Genomic DNA, 6,103 nt, shown 5'->3' with positions numbered 1-6,103 from the left:
GACAGTTAAGCACTTGTTGATTGGCCTTTCAAAAAGCGCCATTAAATCGCCGAACACTGAACCCGAAATGTTCGGGTTGAGGATCAAAAAATACTAAAGTTCGGTACGAACCCAAACTTTACAGTTCGGGTTCACTCAACCCTATTTGTATTCACTCTATGGATCTCCTCCATGCACCCTCCAGCAGCTGTGGGACCATCTCAATGGTCATGTTCACTCTATAGATCTCCTCCAAGCACCCTCCAGCAGCTGTGGGACCATCTTAATGGTCGTGTTCACTCTATGGATCTCCCCCATGCACCCTCCAGCAGCTGTGGGACCATCTCAATGGTCGTGTTCTCTCTATGGATCTCCCCCATGCACCCTCCAGCAGCTGTGGGACCATCTCAATGGTCGTGTCCACTCTATGGATCTCCCCCGTGCACCCTCCAGCAGCTGTGGGACCATCTCAATGGTCGTGTTCACTCTATGGCTCTCCTCCAAGCACCCTCCAGCAGCTGTGGGACCATCTCAATGGTCGTGTTCACTCTATAGATCTCCTCCAAGCACCCTCCAGCAGCTGTGGGACCATCTCAATGGTCGTGTTCTCTCTATGGATCTCCCCCGTGCACCCTCCAGCAGCTGTGGGACCATCTCAATGGTCGTGTTCCCTCTTTGGATCTCCTCCATGCACCCTCCAGCAGCTGTGGGACCATCTCAATGGTCGTGTTCCCTCTTTGGATCTCCCCCACGCACCCTCCAGCAGCTGTGGGACCATCTCAATGGTCGTGTTCCCTCTTTGGATCTCCTCCATGCACCCTCCAGCAGCTGTGGGACCATCTCAATGGTCGTGTTCACTCTATGGATCGCCCCACGCCCACTCCAGCAGCTGTGGGACCATCTCAATGGCCGTGTTCTCTTTATGGATCTCCTCCAAGCACCCTCCAGCAGCTGTGGGACCATCTCAATGGTCGTGTTCACTCTATGGATCTCCCCCGTGCACCCTCCAGCAGCTGTGGGACCATCTCAATGGTCGTGTTCACTCTATGGCTCTCCTCCAAGCACCCTCCAGCAGCTGTGGGACCATCTCAATGGTCGTGTTCACTCTATAGATCTCCTCCAAGCACCCTCCAGCAGCTGTGGGACCATCTCAATGGTCGTGTTCTCTCTATGGATCTCCCCCGTGCACCCTCCAGCAGCTGTGGGACCATCTCAATGGTCATGTTCCCTCTTTGGATCTCCTCCATGCACCCTTCAGCAGCTGTGGGACCATCTCAATGGTCGTGTTCCCTCTTTGGATCTCCCCCACGCACCCTCCAGCAGCTGTGGGACCATCTCAATGGTTGTGTTCTCTCTATGGATCTCCCCCATGCACCCTCCAGCAGCTGTGGGACCATCTCAATGGTCGTGTTCCCTCTTTGGATCTCCTCCATGCACCCTCCAGCAGCTGTGGGACCATCTCAATGGTCGTGTTCACTCTATGGATCGCCCCACGCCCACTCCAGCAGCTGTGGGACCATCTCAATGGCCGTGTTCTCTTTATGGATCTCCTCCAAGCACCCTCCAGCAGCTGTGGGACCATCTCAATGGTCGTGTTCACTCTATGGATCTCCCCCGTGCACCCTCCAGCAGCTGTGGGACCATCTCAATGGTCGTGTTCACTCTATGGATCGCCCCACGCCCACTCCAGCAGCTGTGGGACCATCTCAATGGTCGTGTTCTCTTTATGGATCTCCCCCATGCCCACTCCAGCAGCTGTGGGACCATCTCAATGGTCGTGTTCACTCTATGGATCTCCCCCGTGCACCCTCCAGCAGCTGTGGGACCATCTCAATGGTCGTGTTCCCTCTATGGATCTCCCCCATGCACCCTCCAGCAGCTGTGGGACCATCTCAATGGTCGTGTTCCCTCTATGTATCTCCTCCATGCACCCTCCAGCAGCTGTGGGACCATCTCAATGGTCGTGTTCCCTCTATGGATCTCCCCCATGCACCCTCCAGCAGCTGTGGGGCCATCTCAACGGTCGTGTTCCCTCTATGTATCTCCTCCATGCACCCTCCAGCAGCTGTGGGACCATCTCAATGGTTGTGTTCTCTCTATGGATCTCCCCCATGCACCCTCCAGCAGCTGTGGGACCATCTCAATGGTCGTGTTCCCTCTATGGATCTCCTCCATGCACCCTCCAGCAGCTGTGGGACCATCTCAATGGTTGTGTTCTCTCTATGGATCTCCCCCATGCACCCTCCAGCAGCTGTGGGACCATTTCAATGGTCGTGTTTACTCTATGGATCTCCCCCATGCACCCTCCAGCAGCTGTGGGATACACTGCTGGCAGCATGGCTCCAGATCCCTGTGACAACCTACCAGGACCTTATGGAGTCACTGTTTGTGCTGCACCCGGCGGTGACTCTGGAGAGTAGCTGGTGGTCATAATAATGGGACTCAAGCATGTAAATCACAAGCTGCTACCTCCACCTGTTATCTGCACATAAATCCCCTCCAGCTGCACAGAAGGGAGGTGTCATGCTGACGCAGGTGCCTCTGCCGCCTCAGGCGCCGCTTCTCTCAGTCCTACACTTGCAGGAAGATTTTTGCTGCGGAGCTCCTGCAGAGCAGGCACAGGTTGCAGTCTCTGATCATCAGGGATTCATCTTCATAGTCCGGACTGGTTAGGACTCCAGGAAAGCTGGATGACAGAAAACTGTGGAAGACGCTGCCTTTGGATCCCTGTGGATCATCACATTGTCCAGAGAAGGAAGGATCAAGTAATGTCACCAGGATCGCCACATGCAGCGTGACCATAGGAAGTGACCTCTGCAAAGTACGGTGAGCGACATTACCATCACTGAATTTTCCTCTACAACATCATAAAAAAGTGTAAAAACACAAAGCGGCAGATTGACCACACACCAGTGCAGACACAGTATAACATGCACTGCATAGCTGAGCTTCACACAGGATTTTTACTGCACTTTCGTATATGAGGTCAAGATGCTTTTTAGTAAGAAACAACGTCACATAAGATTAGATGCCAGTTATTTCTCTAAATTTAGATCTGCCAAGTTGTGCTACATTTTTATAACATTTACACCTAAATTTTTGTGCTCTAGTGGTGACTGTATAATCTGTATGTAGTGAGCTCCCTCTAGTGGTAACTGTATAATCTGTATGTAGTGAGCTCCCTCTAGTGGTGACTGTATAATCTGTATGTAGTGAGCTCCCTCTAGTGGTAACTGTATAATCTGTATGTAGTGAGCTCCCCCTAGTGGTGGCTGTATAATCTGTATGTAGTGAGCTCCCTCTAGTGGTGGCTGTATAATCTGTATGTAGTGAGCTCCCTCTAGTGGTGGCTGTATAATCTGTATGTAGTGAGCTCCCCCTAGTGGTGACTGTATAATCTGTATGTAGTTAGCTCCCTCTAGTGGTAGCTGTATAATTTGTATGTAGTGAGCTCCCCCTAGTGGTGGCTGTATAATCTGTATGTAGTGAGCTCCCCCTAGTGGTGGCTGTATAATCTGTATGTAGTGAGCTCCCTCTAGTGGTGGCTGTATAATCTGTATGTAGTGAGCTCCCTCTAGTGGTAACTGTATAATCTGTATGTAGTGAGCTCCCCCTAGTGGTGGCTGTATAATCTGTATGTAGTGAGCTCCCTCTAGTGGTGGCTGTATAATCTGTATGTAGTGAGCTCCCTCTAGTGGTGGCTGTATAATCTGTATGTGGTGAGCTCTCTCTAGTGGTGGCTGTATAATCTGTATGTAGTGAGCTCCCTCTAGTGGTGGCTGTATAATCTGTATGTAGTGAGCTCCCTCTAGTGGTGGCTGTATAATCAGTATGTAGTGAGCTCCCTCTAGTGGTGGCTGTATGATCTGTATGTAGTGAGCTCCCTCTAGTGGTGGCTGTATAATCTGTATGTAGTGAGCTCCCTCTAGTGGTGGCTGTATAATCTGTATGTAGTGAGCTCCCCCTAGTGGTGACTGTGTAATCTGTATGTAGTGAGCTCCCTCTAGTGGTGGCTGTATAATCTGTATGTAGTGAGCTCCCTCTGGTGGTGGCTGTATAATCTGTATGTAGTGAGCTCCCTCTAGTGGTGACTGTATAATCTGTATGTAGTGAGCTCCCTCTAGTAGTGGCTGTATAATCTGTATGTAGTGAGCTCCTCCTAGTTGTGGCTGTATAATCTGTATGTAGTGAGCTCCCTCTAGTGGTAACTGTATAATCTGTATGTAGTGAGCTCCCCCTAGTGGTGGCTGTATAATCTGTATGTAGTGAGCTCCCTCTAGTGGTGGCTGTATAATCTGTATGTAGTGAGCTCCCTCTAGTGGTGGCTGTATAATCTGTATGTGGTGAGCTCTCTCTAGTGGTGGCTGTATAATCTGTATGTAGTGAGCTCCCTCTAGTGGTGGCTGTATAATCTGTATGTAGTGAGCTCCCTCTAGTGGTGGCTGTATAATCAGTATGTAGTGAGCTCCCTCTAGTGGTGGCTGTATGATCTGTATGTAGTGAGCTCCCTCTAGTGGTGGCTGTATAATCTGTATGTAGTGAGCTCCCTCTAGTGGTGGCTGTATAATCTGTATGTAGTGAGCTCCCCCTAGTGGTGACTGTATAATCTGTATGTAGTGAGCTCCCTCTAGTGGTGGCTGTATAATCTGTATGTAGTGAGCTCCCTCTGGTGGTGGCTGTATAATCTGTATGTAGTGAGCTCCCTCTAGTGGTGGCTGTATAATCTGTATGTAGTGAGCTCCCTCTAGTGGTGGCTGTATAATCTGTATGTAGTGAGCTCCCTCTAGTGGTAACTGTATAATCTGTATGTAGTGAGCTCCCCCTAGTGGTGGCTGTATAATCTGTATGTAGTGAGCTCCCTCTAGTGGTGGCTGTATAATCTGTATGTAGTGAGCTCCCTCTAGTGGTGGCTGTATAATCTGTATGTGGTGAGCTCTCTCTAGTGGTGGCTGTATAATCTGTATGTAGTGAGCTCCCTCTAGTGGTGGCTGTATAATCTGTATGTAGTGAGCTCCCTCTAGTGGTGGCTGTATAATCAGTATGTAGTGAGCTCCCTCTAGTGGTGGCTGTATGATCTGTATGTAGTGAGCTCCCTCTAGTGGTGGCTGTATAATCTGTATGTAGTGATCTCCCCCTAGTGGTGGCTGTATAACCTGTATGTAATGAGCTCCCTCTAGTGGTGGCTGTATAATCTGTATGTAGTGAGCTCCCTCTAGTGGTGGCTGTATGATCTGTATGTAGTGAGCTCCCTCTAGTGGAGGCTGTATAATCTGTATATAGTGAGCTCCCTCTAGTGGTGGCTTTATGATCTGTATATAGTGAGCTCCCTCTAGTGGAGGTTGTATAATCTGTATATAGTGAGCTCCCTCTAGTGGTGGCTGTATAATCTGTATGTAGTGAGCTCCCTCTAGTGGTGGCTGTATAATCTGTATGTAGTGAGCTCCCTCTAGTGGTGACTGTATAATCTGTATGTAGTGAGCTCCCTCTAGTGGTGGCTGTATAATCTGTATGTAGTGAGCTCCCTCTAGTGGTGGCTGTATGATCTGCTGTCAGCTCGCCATAGTGCATTTAGCGGTATTTGTCCAACCAAATCCTGGCATGTTTGGTGTGTACCCGCCAGATCTCCACCCTTACAGTGAATGGGGCCAGCAGGCATTCCAGTACTACCCAGCAATCATGTAGGATCAGCCTGCCAGGAGTGTGAAATTTGCCTTATATAACTTCATGTCTGTGCAGATTTGGAGCTCTGTATAAGACATGTGCAGTCCTGAGCCATGGAAAAGTAATTTTTCAACTTTGCAATTTACTTCATGTTCCTATTTTTGCCATTTTCTAGATTTCTGCTTTCTGTCAGTGAATAGGAACATTCTTTTTTACATCTAGGGTCTAAAATCTCCAAAAGACCTAAGTCAGCTGAGGGTTTCATTACATTGTATCCAGAGTAGACAATCCTCTGTGATTTATATTTAACCTATACCGATACATTGTAACAAACTGTTAGGACAGGAGAAAGCCGTGTGCTGTTCAGGTTGATGTAGGGGTAACCTGTGTATCTCGCGGTTGCTGCCATGCTCTCATCACTTCTCTTTCCTCAGGTTGGACTCATACTGACAGTTTGTCCCCC

The sequence above is a fragment of the Bufo gargarizans genome, unplaced genomic scaffold (genome assembly GCF_014858855.1).
Source record: "Bufo gargarizans isolate SCDJY-AF-19 unplaced genomic scaffold, ASM1485885v1 fragScaff_scaffold_432_pilon, whole genome shotgun sequence".
In the NCBI taxonomy this organism is placed as follows: Eukaryota; Metazoa; Chordata; class Amphibia; order Anura; family Bufonidae; genus Bufo; species Bufo gargarizans.
The sequence above is the reverse complement of the archived record's forward strand: the minus strand, read 5'-3'. Positions refer to the sequence as shown.